This window comes from Tamandua tetradactyla, chromosome 5, assembly GCF_023851605.1.
Source record: "Tamandua tetradactyla isolate mTamTet1 chromosome 5, mTamTet1.pri, whole genome shotgun sequence".
Lineage (NCBI taxonomy): Eukaryota > Metazoa > Chordata > Mammalia > Pilosa > Myrmecophagidae > Tamandua > Tamandua tetradactyla.
In genome coordinates, this window is record NC_135331.1 from 83,990,579 (window position 1) to 84,004,741 (window position 14,163).

General features: G+C 35.5%; 1 pseudogene; it reads left to right on the forward strand.

Annotated features, from left to right (window-relative positions):
* Positions 1-12,877: 12,877 nt before the first annotated feature.
* On the forward strand, positions 12,878-13,741 carry LOC143683179 (nucleophosmin-like; annotated as a pseudogene).
* The last annotated feature ends 422 nt before the right edge of the window (positions 13,742-14,163 follow it).

A 14,163-nucleotide genomic window follows, 5' to 3' on the forward strand; every position in this document is an offset into this window, starting at 1 on the left:
GGGGTGCAAGAGAGGTGGGTTGGGCTGCAATTGGAATTGGAATGGGGGTGTGGGGCAGGTATGTGCACTGGAGGCTCGTGTGGTGGGGACACCTGGAGCATGGGGAATGGAAGCAGGTAATGGGTTTCAGGTGCGTGGGGTATGGGGTGAGTCACTGATCACAGGGCTGCCTGGTGAGTGTAGTGCTCCCAAGGAACATAGCTTAGCTTAATTCCTAGTTCCTGGTTCCTGCCCATGCAGTCCCATGGGCTCTGTACCTCCGTCCCAGGCTCCAGCTTTCTGCGTCTCAGTTCCTTAACCTCTTCTCCTCATTTTTGAAGGAATATCTTGCTGGACGTAAAATCTTTGATTGGCAGTTTTATACCTCTATTCCCCAAGTTCGACAAACGTTTTCAGTGCAAAGAAGTTGAAATGGTCATTGCCCAGATATCCTTGAAGACTGAAAGGTTGATTAAATGGGAGGGAGGAGATGTAATGGAAAAATTGGGTTTTTAAGAAATGATTATGATTACTGACTCATTATATAAGTATTTCTTTTTAGTTTCTAATGTATTAGAATAGCTAGAAGAAAATATTGGAAATTGTTGAGCCTTGGTCTTTGAAAATCATTGCATGCTATTCGGCAAAAAAGAAAATGTTGGTTGCCCACAATTGTTTGGCTCTACTTCTGTATGTTTTATTCTGTTCCACTGATCTGTATATCTATCTCTGACAATATTACGTCTTAGTTATTTTATCTTTACTGTATGTCTTTAAATTTGGTAGAATACAATACTAGGCATCAATAAGGGAAAGGAAAAGGTGCATGGCATGTTTGTGGTTTTCTTTTCTTTTTTCTGGAGCGATAAAAATGTTTTAAGATTAATCATAGGAATGAACGTATAACCATGTGATGATTCTGTACACCATTAATTGTATACTTGGGGGGGTTATGTGTATGAATATATCTCAGTAAAATTACAAATTAATGTATATGGTGCTGCCAAATAGTTCTCTAAAATGGGTAAATAATTTTTAATTCCCTCTAGCAGTGTGTGACATTTCAAGTTACTTAATCTTCTCACCAACACTTGATATTCTCAGTCTTTTTAATTATGACCATGGTGGTGGGTGTGAAGTGCTACTTCTTGGTTTGATTTTGCATTTTTTTTGATGATTAGTGCATCTTTTCATGTGCTCATGGGCCATTCATATATTTTCTTTTTATGATGTGCTTGTTCAAACTTGGCCATTTTTAAAAATTGGTTTGTTTGTCCTTTTAATATTGTGTTCAGGAGTTCTTTGTATTTTCTGGATACAAATATTTTTAATACAAATTGTGAATTTTCTCTTCTCCATCTTGCCTAGTCACCCTTCATGGAGTTTTTTGAAAAGTTAAAATTTTTAATCTTGGTAATATTCAGTGTATCTTAAGTTTCTGTTTTTTGCTTAGTGCTTTTGTGTTCTAAGATATCTTTGCCTATCTCAAGATCACAAATATGTTTTCCAGTTTTCTTCTAGAAGCTCCATAGTTTTAGCTTTTGCATTTAGATCTGTGTTATATGTTAAATGCATTTTATATGGTAAAAGTAAGTGTAGGAATTCATTTTTGTTCTCCACGTGGATCTCCAGTTTTTCCAGCACCATTTATTGAAAGGCTAACCCTCTCCCTGTTGAATTTTCTTAGTATCTTTGTTGAAAGTCAACTGATTATGCATGTGTACTCTCTATTGTTCTCTATTATTACTCATTCTTATACCTTTGTGTATGGCATTAGTTACTGTGGCTTTACTGTCAGTTTTAAATTTAGGTAATATGAGTACTCCAAATTTGTTCTTTATTTTAGGATTGTTTTGGCTATTCTGAGCACTTTGCTTGTTTCCATAAAAATGTTAGGATCAGTTCACCAATTTCTCTTGAAAGACCCTGCTGGGATTTTGTTTGGGATGGGATTAAACATGCTGATCACATTGAAGAAGAGTGAAATCTTAACTATGTGGAATATTATCATCCATGGACATGGCATTTCTTTCCATTTATTTAAGTTTTCAATTCTTTTGGTGATGTTTTATGGTTTTCAATGTCTTATACTTTTTGTTAAATTTGTTCATAAACACTTTATGTTTCTAATACCATTTTAATGTCATTTTAAATTTTTCTATTTGCCTGTTACTTGTATATAGAAATGTAATTGATTCTAATAAATTGAACTTATATCCTATGACCCTAATAAATCCATTTATTAGTTTCTTTTCTTATTGCTTAATATTCCATAAGATATTCTATGTCTTTAAAAAAAGAAAGTTTTATTTCTTTTACTCCAAAAATAGTCCTTGGTTGACATTTGTTTTCCTTCAGTTTTTATGTATTTCAACATACTGCCTTCTTGCTTACAAGGTTTCTGATTAGAAATTAGAACTCAATCTAACTGGGACTCTCTTGTGTGTACCACATTGCTTTTTCTTACTGCTTTCAGAACTCTGTCTTTATCTGTTGCATTCAATAGAGTGATCAATGTATGATGGGTGTATTTGTCTCATGTTTATCCTATTTGATGTTCTTTGGGATTCTTGGATGTATATATTCATGTCTTTTGTTAGTTGGGGAAGTTCTCTGCTCTTATTTCTTTGAATATTCTTTCTGATTTTTCTCTCTTTCCACTCCTTCTAGGACACCCATAATGCATATATTGGTGCACTTGATGGTGTCTCAAAAGTATCTTAGGCTCATTTTGCTTTTTATAATTTTTTTCTTTTTCTGCTTCTCAGCTTGAGTCATCGCAAGTGTTTTGTCTTTGAGTTCACTGAGTCTTTCTTCTGCCAACTTCAACCTGCTCTTGAAATTCTGGGACATTTTTCATTTTGGCTACTGTGGTCCTCAACTCCAGCAGTTCTGTTTGGGGTTTTTTTTTATTTCAATCTCATATTGCTCATTCATTGTTCTCCTGATGTTCCTTAATTCTTTCCTCTGTATTTTCCTTCATCTCCTTGAGCTGAAGGAAGTCACTTTTTAAAAGGCTTTATTCAGCATATCCATATATCCTGGTCTTCTTCACTGTGTTTTCTGGATTTTTAACCATTTCCTATGGATGGGCCACAATTTCCTGTATCTTTGTTTGTCTTGATATTCTTTTGTTTAATGTACTTTCTAATATTTTAAAATATTAACTCTGGGATTTATTACCTGATGTGTCAGTTTCTTGATTTTTGTAGCCAGCTGGTGATAAAACAGAGCTTCAGCAAATGCCAAGGCAAATGCATTGTGCAGGGTTTCTCCTTTCTTCTTCTGGGCTTCTATCTTGTCCTGGGCTTTGTTAGTTGGTTGTTTTGGTGTTCCCCTGTTTATAGGAGTTTAGATGTTACCTCTGTTTCCACGGAGATAGACCTCTCTCTCTTAGGTGTTTGAAACTGGCAAGTCTTTGCCTGAGACTTTCCACCTCTACAGTTTCTTATGCTCATTTTTTTATCTCATGCTGCTTTTTCCTGGAAGGCAAATTCTGGGAACAGGGGCATGCCAGTGACTACTTTCAAATATTTGTCTTTCTTAGCTGAAACAGGTCCTGAAACAGGGTCAATGGTGTCCAGAGGAGGGATTCAGGAAGGGTGTCAAAAACTTCTTTCACACTTCCCCAAAGCTGAGCTTTCTTAGCCCACCCAGCTAATGTAGCCCTTCGACTAACTCCTCCACAGTGCTGAGGAAGTGCAGCATCCTTAAGTCTCCATCACCACCCTGCATGAGCTAGTTTGAAACAATGGTAGCTACCAGCCATATCTGGGAATGTTGAAATAATTGCTGACCTCAAAGTCATGCATCCCACCATCTAAAGTCACTCATCAAAGGCCATACCCACCCTTGGTCTTAGGGAAGAGGATTTTTATGTCCCTTTGTGTCACCAATGAGTTTTTAGCCAGATTCTGAACTCCACAGCTACAAGAGTGGGGAATGAGCACTGGTAGCCCCCTCTGGAGATGACAATTTACTGTTCTTTACTATAATTTATCAGCCTATCCTCCTGCTTTTCCCTGGATGCTGTACACTGTTTTTCTGGCCTCCAAAGAGGTTCAAAATATTTGTTTAAAACAGTCTGAGACAGGTTTAATAGTTGTCCTGGTGAAAGGACTGAGTCCTAAAATTCCCTCCTCTGCCATTTTCCCATAATCCTTCTTCTCCCTGACTTTCTTTTATAAAGACACTTGTCATAAGATTTAAGGCCCATCTGGATGATTCAGGATGATCTCATCTTGACACCCTTAATTTAATTACATTTGCAAAGACCCTTTTTCCAAATAAGCTCATCATTACAGTTTGTGGTGAATATATAGATAATAAAGGCCACCATTCAATCTGCTGCAGATCCCTACACTGAAAATCACAAAAGACAATGAAAAAAATTTTTAAAAACCTAAATAAATGGCAGGAAAACTAAATGTTGTTAAAATGTCCATTCTCCCAACACTGATATATAAATTCATTGCAAATGTAATCATCAAAACCTCAGCATTTTTTTTAAAAATTGATACACTGAATTCAAAACCTCAAAATACAACAAAAAAGTAAACCTGTATTTTATATGTAACAAAGAGCCAGTCTCTTAATTATGCAGAATCTATTAAAATAGTAATTTTGAATAACATGCAGGTCTCTCTTTTGGAAGATTCTGAGTTTGATTTTTATCATTGAGATACATAGTTGTCTTTTCCTGCTATTAAATGTTTTCTCTTGGAGAAGTGGATGCTATTTGGACTACAACATAATCTTAAACCATTTATTTTGTCCTGAAAATATCTAAGCATTAAATGTGACAATCAGTAGAGCTTATTCTTGCAATTGCTTCCTCTTAAACTATTTTTACCTTTTCTTTTGTTCTATCTTATTTTTATAGTATTGTTTTTTCTTGCGGAAATTAATTTGAAACTTTTTTTTCAAACAGATACTTATAGGAGATTAGAGCTTGACACTCTATACTGCAAAAAAAATAATTACAGTAATTACAGTGTAAAGCCATATATCAAACTGGAGAAGTTATTATAAATGCATTGAACTGCCTTAGAAAAACTCAAACTGTGCAACACTGTTGATGTCTTCATGTGGTGTCATGTGATTCGTAACAAAGGAGACTGAAAATTGGAATGATCATAGGCTAGTTTAGTTGCCTATCTTTTTTTTTTTTCCAATAGAATACAGAGGCAGAGAAAAGCTGTGTTTCTGTGAGAAAGATTGTCACCTAAAGGGAGATATATGAAACCAGAAGATGAATTTCAACCAGTACACCAGGGGTAAAGAGATAGGACACTTATGCTTGGATGAGGTCTCTTTATAGGCATCCTTGGCCACTCCCAGAGACTTGGACTCTCGGCATAGCAAGTATACTTGGGGCACCTCTGTGGAGAAAAGTAAAATGCCAGCAACTAACAGAAAGAAGACCCAAGAGGGAACCAGTGAGAACAAGGCTTAGGTTTGTCCTCGTGCATTTTGAGAGTGAACTTGTGTATTGTTACATGCTCTTCACAAAAAGAAATTTTTTAATTATGTTGATTGTTCAAGTATACATCTTCATTTAAAGAAAAAGTTTAAAATGTTTTTTAAAAAAAGATCTCCTTTGGCTTCCATTTCACTTTCAATATCAATTATCTACTCAAATTTAACTGCTGTTTCTTTCTCTCTTTTTCTCTCTCCCTGTCTCTCTCTCTCTTTTTCTCATTTTTCTTCATCTTTGTATGCAAACACACATGCCCACACAAATAATTAAGAACATATTATATCACAGAAAATTTATTTCTCTGCACTATATTTCCTCATTTACCAATGTCTGGAAATAAATTTATGTCTGTACATAGAAATCTTCCGTATTCTGTGAAGAACAGCATTCCATAATTCATACTTAATATAAATTATTTATTCTTGCACTAATGATTGACATTTTGATTCCTTACAATTTTTCACTTTTACAAAGTCTGCAGTTAGCATGTGTGGATATATATTGCTATATATGTGCAGTATTTCTTTCACTTAGATGCTTAATGTGAAATTTTTAATCAAAGGATATGTATTTCATTTTATGTATTGATAATTAATGCAAAAACATCTAAAATATATCCATATCAGTTTACCTTCCACCTAAGAGTGTGCAAAATTATACTTTCCTGAGAAACTCAACTTATCTGGCACTAAAAAAATTGTTTAACCATTAGGAGGAAAAATCTAACTGCATATTCTATATTATACACACCAAAATGTAGGTGACTTAGAACTGAAGTTTCAAATTTTTAAATTTTAGAATTAAGGTGAGAAGAATATTATTGTGATTTGAAAATTTCTTTAAAAACAGAGAGCATAAGTCATAACAAGCTCTAATGATATATTCAACTAATAGAATTCTGGTTTATTGTGACTATTTATGAAATGTCATGATAATAAAAGTGATCAAATCACTACATAAAATTGGATATGTCTGCAATATATGTTAAATGAATATATGAATAAGTACTCCAAAAGAAAAAGGTAAAGAACCCAATAGGAAAATAAGCAAAGGTTACACAAATGTGTTTTACAGAACAATAATTAGTATTGCCAAATTGCCCTACTCATTGGTTCCACTAACCCACACCAGAACACATAAGCATTCCAATGTCAATAGAGTGGGGATTTTCACAACCTAAAGAGTGAAAAAAAATGTTTCTCCTGTGGTTTTCTTTTGCATTTATCTTATTTTGGGTGTGACTGGAGAATGTTACATTTTGAGTCATTTTATTTCTTTTTCCACAAAAAAAAACAGTATTTGGGGGAGGCAGGGCAAGATGGCAGTGTAGGGAAGTGTGCAACTTAGTGCTCTAGAGCAGCTGGCAAATAGCCAGGAACTTTCTAGAATAATTGTTTGGGGTACATCCATGATCAGACACACATCATACAACAGTATGGAATGGATGGAAGGGCCAACATCACTATCAAGTCATGGAACAGTAAATAAAGACCCCAAACTTTAGAAGCTGGTACCCTTCCCCCACTGGCATGGTCAGACTGCTGTATACACTTTCCAGTGTAAACAAAAAAGAAGCATACTCTGCCAGGAGCAAGAGAAGATAGCACAATCAAGTGTCAATTGCAGTTTATTTTTATTTGTTTGTTTGCATGGGCAGTCTCTGGGAATCAAACCCAGGTATCTAGAATGGCAGGTGAGAATTCCGCCACTGAGCCACCATTGTGCTTCCTTGAAGTTTTAATTAACAAATTGGATTGCTGAATACAAGCTCCAAACACAGATAAACCCAGAGAAAGCATGAAAGGCATCTCTGTCTGAGGTCTTTTCAGCAGACAGGAAATGGGGCTCATGAAGAAAAAACAAAAACAACAATGAAAAAGAGGTTTTGAACTTGGCTGGGCTCAGAATACTGGAAAAGTGCTGTGCCCCTTTATTCAGGCAGGTACCAACTTCAGCTCTTGACTGATGAACCTTGGGGGCTGGGAAATGACTCTGAAAAGAAATTTGTCTTCTTTCTTCTCTCTGTTATTTTCTTTTTTCTTTTTTTTATAAAGTGTTTTAAGTAGCTAATTAGAGAAAACCTCAGGCATTTTCAACTGTCAACTCTGACCCAGACAAGGAGAGATTTAAGATAGGTCTGAAAGACAAAGTAAGAAATGAAGGAGAAAAATTTTTAATGGACATATCTTCTCAAATAAAGGGGGATGGGGCAAATCTTAAGTGGTGGCACTTCTTCAGAAACAGTTTGTTTGCCTTCCACCTAAGTATCTGTCTCAGCCATGTCCCTGGCAGGTTGAGAATTAGATGTTCCACACCACTTTATGCTAATGGAGAGGGGTGGGCTAGAAAATGCCACCTGCTGGGCAGGATAGGAAAAGAAGAGCATCTAGAGGCTCCACAGGAAAGACAAGCAACCTGCTGAGTCTCATCCTGAGGGAAACTTGATACTAATTAGACCCTCCTCCTGAGACCTGGGCCTGCCTTGTCTGGAAAAATCTAACTGGGGTTGATCATATGTAGGGAGGCCATCCTAAAAAATTATTCCTTATAGGCAAGATAAAAATGAGAAAAACAAGAGCTAAAAAATACTGAACAGTTAAACAAAAGCTATGCTAGAAGTCTAGAATAAGTTGAACTGGACACATGCAAAAAAGTTAAAGAACAAAGCCAACCCACAAGAAAATCCTAGATAAAGGAGTGAAATGAACTCAAAAAGTAACTAATCAAGGAAATCAGATGACAAGACATCAACAAAAAATTACAAATCATGCTAGTAAAAGCAGATATGGTCCAGTCAAAGGAACAAACTAACACTTAAATGAGATACAGGAGTTGAAGCAACTAACTAATGTTCAAACTATCATGCTAAATCAAATAATAAGTTGATGGAAGATATGGCAAAAGAAATGAAGGATATAAAGGAGACATTGGGTAAATATAAAGAAGAGCTTGAAGTCTTGAAAAATCAAATGTCAGAGATTTGGGGGATAAAAGGCACAAAAGAAGAGATGAAAAACACAGTAGAGACTTACAACAGAAGATCTGAAGAGGCAGAAGAAAGGATTAGTGAGCTAGAGGACAGAACATTTGAAATCCTATACATAAAAGAACAGAGAAGGAAAAGAATGGAAAAATATAAGCATGGCCTCAGGGAACTAAGTGACAACTGGAAGTGCACAAATATTTGTGTCATGCATGTCCTCAAAGGAGAATAGAAGGGGAAAGGGGCAGAAAAAAATAATGGAGGAAATAATCCCTGAAAATGTCCATATTTTATGAAAGACATAAATTACAGATCCAAGAAATGCAGTGAACTCCAAACAGAATAAATTCGCATAGATTCTCTCCAACACACTTACTAGTCAGATTGTCAAATGTCAAAGAAAAGAGAAAACTCTGAAAGCAAAAGAGAAAGTGATCTATAACATACAAGGAAGCTTAATAGGACTAATGTGTGAATTTTTCAACAGAAACCATGTTGCTGAGAAGGCACTGGTATGATATGTTTAAGATACTGAAAAAGAAAAACTTCCAAGCAAGAATTCTCTACTTGGAAAAAAGGGAGAGTTTAAAATATTCTCAGTCACTGAGAGAGTTTGTGAATAAGAGACCAGTTCTACAAGAAATACTAAAGGAAGCACTAGAGGCAAAAAGGAAAAGTTGGAGAGAGAGGTCTGGAGAATAGTGTAGAAATGGAGACTATCAGGAAGTGTAAAAGAGGGAATAAAATAAACTATGACACAAAACTTTAAAATTGTACAAGAAAGTTTACTGCCTTTATAGTAATAACACTAATCATTAATTGATTAAATTCCCCAATAAAAAGACATACACTGGCAGAAAAGGTTAAAAAAAACAGGACCCATCTATATGCTATCTAAAGAGACTTTGCTTTAGACCCAAGGAGAAAAACAGATTGAAAGTGAAAGTTTGGGAAAAAATATTTTATGCAAACAAAAACTAGAAAATAGTGGGGGCAGCTATATTAATATCCAAAAAAATAGACTTCAAATGTAAAACAATTAAAAGAGACAGATAAGGGCACTATGAGTTAATAAAAGAAACAATTCATTAAAAAGACATAACAATCATAAATATTTATGTAGAATGCCCAAAATACCTGAAGCACATACTGACAATGTTGAAGGGAGAAGTAGACACCTCTACAATAATGGTTGGAGACTTCAATACACCACTCTCATCAATAAATAGAACATCTATACAGGATCAATAAGGAAACAGAGATTTTGAATAATATGGTAAATGAACTAGACTTAACAAACATTTACAGAACATTACACCCCACAACAGTACAATATATATTTTTCTCAAGGGCTTATGGATTGTTCTCCAGGATAGGCTTCATGTTATTATGCCAAAAACAGGCAGAAGGCCAGAAAATTCACAGATATATGGAGGCTGAAAAACACTGTCTTAAACAACCAGTGGGTCAAGTAATTTCTCTTGTAATGAAAGAGGTAAATGAAAATGCAAGCAAAACATATTAAAACATATGGTATGCAGCAAAGGTGGTGCTGAGAAGGAAACTTTTAGCCCTAAACACCTATTGCCTATATTAAAAAACAAGAAAGAACAGAAAATGAGTAATTAACTCTACATCTGGAGGAACCAGAGAAAGAACAATGAGCTAACACCAAAGCAAACAGAAAGAAAGAATGACGATTAGAGCAGAAATTAATTAAATTGAGAACATGAAACAATAGAGAAAATCAACAAAACCAGAAGCTGAGTCTTTCAGAAAATCAGTAAAATTGATGGACCCTTACCTAGGCTGACCAGAAAAAAGAGAGAGAGAGAAAGGATGCAAATAAATAAAATCAGAAATGGGAGAGGGGACACAGAGGGGACTACTGACCATACAGAAATAAAGCCATTTTATTCTGCATCTAGATGACCTCAACAAACCAATCACAGGTAAAGAGATTGAAATAGTCATCAAGAAGGTCCCCAAGTAGAATATCCAGTACCAGATGGATTCACATGTGAATTATACTAAGCTTCAGGGAAGAATTTATACCAATCCTGCTCAAACTCTTCAAAAAAATTGAGGAGAAGGGAAAGCTACCCAGCTGTGCTGGTTTGAAGGGATTTACGTACCTAGAAAAGCTATGTTTTAATCCGAACCAATTTACAGGAGCAAAGGTTTCTTCTAATCCCTATTCAATACTATATAGTTGGATTGGGTTATCTCCATGGAGATGTGACTCGATCAGTTGTGGGTATTAAATTTGATTAGACAGAGATGGGTGGAGACCCACTCTATGTGAGTCTTGATTAGTTTACTGGAATCCTTTAAAAAGCACTGTTTTGGAGAAAGGTTCAGAATGCTGCAGAACCATGAAGCAGTGAGTCCACCAGCCAACAATCTTTGCATATTCTGAGAGAGCAGAAAATGATGAAAGCTGTAGCCCACACTGCCCTTGGGGGAGCTTCATGAAACAAAAAGCTGGAAGAGAATGATAGCAGACTTCACCATGTGTCCTTCCAGCTGAGAGAGAAACCCTGAATGTTATTGGCCTTCTTAAACCAAGGTATCTTTCCTTGGATGCTTTAGATTGGACATTTCTATAGACTTTCTTTAATTGGCCTTAGAACTTTAAACTTGGAACTTATTCAATTCCCCTTTTTTAAAAAGCCATTCCATTTCTGATATATTGCATTCCAGCAGCTAGCAAACTAGGACACCAACTCATTTCTGAACCCAACATCACCCCGACAACCAAAGTCAGGCAAAATGGCCCAAGAAAAGAAAATTGTAGACCAATCTCTTTAATGAATATAGATGCAAAAGTACACAACAAAATACTTTCAAGTTGAATCCAGCAGCACATTAAAAGAATTATATACCACAACCAAGTGGGATTTATTTCAAGTATGCAAGACTGGTTCAATAAAAGAAAATTAACTAATGTAATACACTAAGTCAAGAAATCAAAACAGGAAAAAAACCCTATGATCATCTTGATAGATGCAGAAAAGACATTTGAGAAAATTCAACCTCCTTTCTTGATGAAAACACTTTAAGGATAGGAATAGAAGGGAACTTCCTCAACATGGTAAAGGATATATATGAAAAAAACCACAGCTAACATCATACACAATGGGGAAACACTGAAAGCTCTCCCTTTAAGATAAGGAGTAAGACAAGGGTGTCCACTGTCCCCATTGTTATTCAACATGTATTGAAAGTTCTAGCTAGAGAATTAGACAAGAAAAATTAATAAAAGTCATCCAAATTGGAAAGGAAGAAGTAAAACTTTCACAGATTGCAGATGACATATACTTTATGTTGAAAATCCCAAAAAAAAAACTGCAGCAAAGCTACTAGAGCTAATAATGAATACAGCAAAGTCACAACTGATTAATGGAAAGGGGAACTGTGTATTTATACAATGGACTATTGCCTGGCTGCAAAAAGGAATGAAGTTGTGAGGCATACAAAGAGGTGGTGAACCTTGAGGGCAGTATGTTGAGTGAAATAAGCCAGAAATGAAAAGACAAGTATTATAATGCCTCACTAATATGAACCAACTATAATGTGCAATATATGAGAATTGAACTCAAGAGCATAGTTTATCAGATTCAGGCCTATTAGAAAGATTCCTAGATTGTAAACTCTTATAGCAGTCACAATCTATTCTGGTGTTGTAAGTGTTATTTCTAAATGCTGAGATGTTGAGCTTTTAGGGTATAATCTGGTCATCCCTGGAACTTTGGGTATCTGTGTTATACCAGAGACTCAGAGATAGAGTTCTACAGCTATGAAAGTTAGCATTACCCCATACAGCAACTGTTAAAAACATTGAAAAAGTGATCAGACTTCAATTAGAGATATGAATGAAGTTGACCTGAGTAGGACTAGATTTACCCCTAGTAAAAGGGGTAAAGGATGATATTGACTATATTTAAAACTTCAACTTCTGGGTGAGACACAAAGAAGATATGTTCATTTTGTGCAAAATTTATATTTTCAGTAGCACACTAATTAACTTTTTTATCAGCTTATTCAAACACCATAATTACATGGAAGCTTGAATAAATAATGAGATCTTGTTGGTCTTTACAGGCTGGTGTCATAACCTTATACATCCCAGAGCAATCTGGGCAGAAGATTAAGAAGTATTTGTAAAGTCCCCTTGAGGAACTGAGGAAAGTGAAAATATCAAACTTCCCCATCTGGGGAAGACCTGATATTCTCAATAACATTGGGGATGGCCATGTGAAACATTCCTGCAGAAGAGAATAATTATGTTATGTAAATATGTAATATATCTCAATAAAAAGAAAGAAAAAAACAGAAATACCCTGACGTGATTCCATCCTCGCAACTGTTCTCTAGAACAGTGGTTGGTTATCTCCATCCACCTTCTCTCCCATTTAAGTGCATGCCACCACCCCATGGAAGATTCAAAGGACATGAACATGAGTCACCTGAGGCCCCAGGACTATCTTTTTGGTTCTGAATTAAAGACCAATAAAGATGATCACTTTAAAGTGGATAATGAGGAAAATGAGCACCAGCTGTCTTTAAGAATGGGCAGCTTAGGGGCTGGTGTGAAGGAAGAATTGTTGAAACAGAGGCAATGACTTAGGATGGTGGTCCAATTAAAATAAACTGGCAGCTTTGTAAATATCTGTACAGCCTACCATCTCCCTTGGAGGCTTTGAAATAACACTAACTGTGGTCTTACAATCGAAGTGTGGTCCAGGCCTGTGCATATTAATAAACAACACTTGGTAATTGTGAAGGAAGATACAGGGTCAGAAGATGAAGAGGAGGAGGAAGTCAAACTCAAGTATATCTGGAAAGCAATCTGCCCCTGGAAGTAGTAGTAAGTTTCCACAGAGAAAAGTAAAATTTTCCAGTGATGAAGGTGACAATGATGATAATTAAGATGACAATGAGTTTGATGATAAAGAAGAAAAAACATCATTGAAGAAATCTTTACAAGATACTCCAACCAAAAATGACAAAAATCAAACCAAAATGGAAAAGACTCAAAGCCATCATTACCAAGATCAAAAGGTCAAGAATCCTTTGAAAAGCAGAAACAAACTGCAATACACTGAAAGGACTTAGTTCTGTAGAAGACATTAAAGCAAAAATGCAAGTAAGTTATAAAAAATATTGTTCTCTTCCCAAACTGGATGCCAAATTCATCAATTACATGAAGAATTGCTGTGGGTTGACTAACGAGGAAGCTATTCAAAGATCTCTGGCAGTGGAGAAAGTCTCTTTCAGGAAAAAGTTTAGTTTGCTAAAATTTTCCATTATTTATTTATATATCAATTTATATCAAGTTGTCCTTCTACAATGCAGAGTGAGAACTTTCCCTATCATGTCTTAAAAATGTTGTCCAAGTTCCTTTTCCTAGAATCTGTTGTCCAAAATGCTTATTTAATTTTTTTTAAATATGGGACACCATCCTTTGCCTGGTGTTAAGTAAGTATGGCATGTTATGATAGGGCATATTAGTAGTGATAGTCAGACAAATGGAAATGGTAGGGAAACAAAAATATACATGTGAAATTAACTCATTATTTTAATAAACTAAAAAAGCTAATAGAATTTTAGATAAAAGTCTTATTCTTGCTTGATTTTTCATTGTTAGTTTTTACTTTCCTAGATCAACTATTTGTAATGGATTCATGTTAGAGAGAAGGCAAGTCCTGGTTCTAGACCA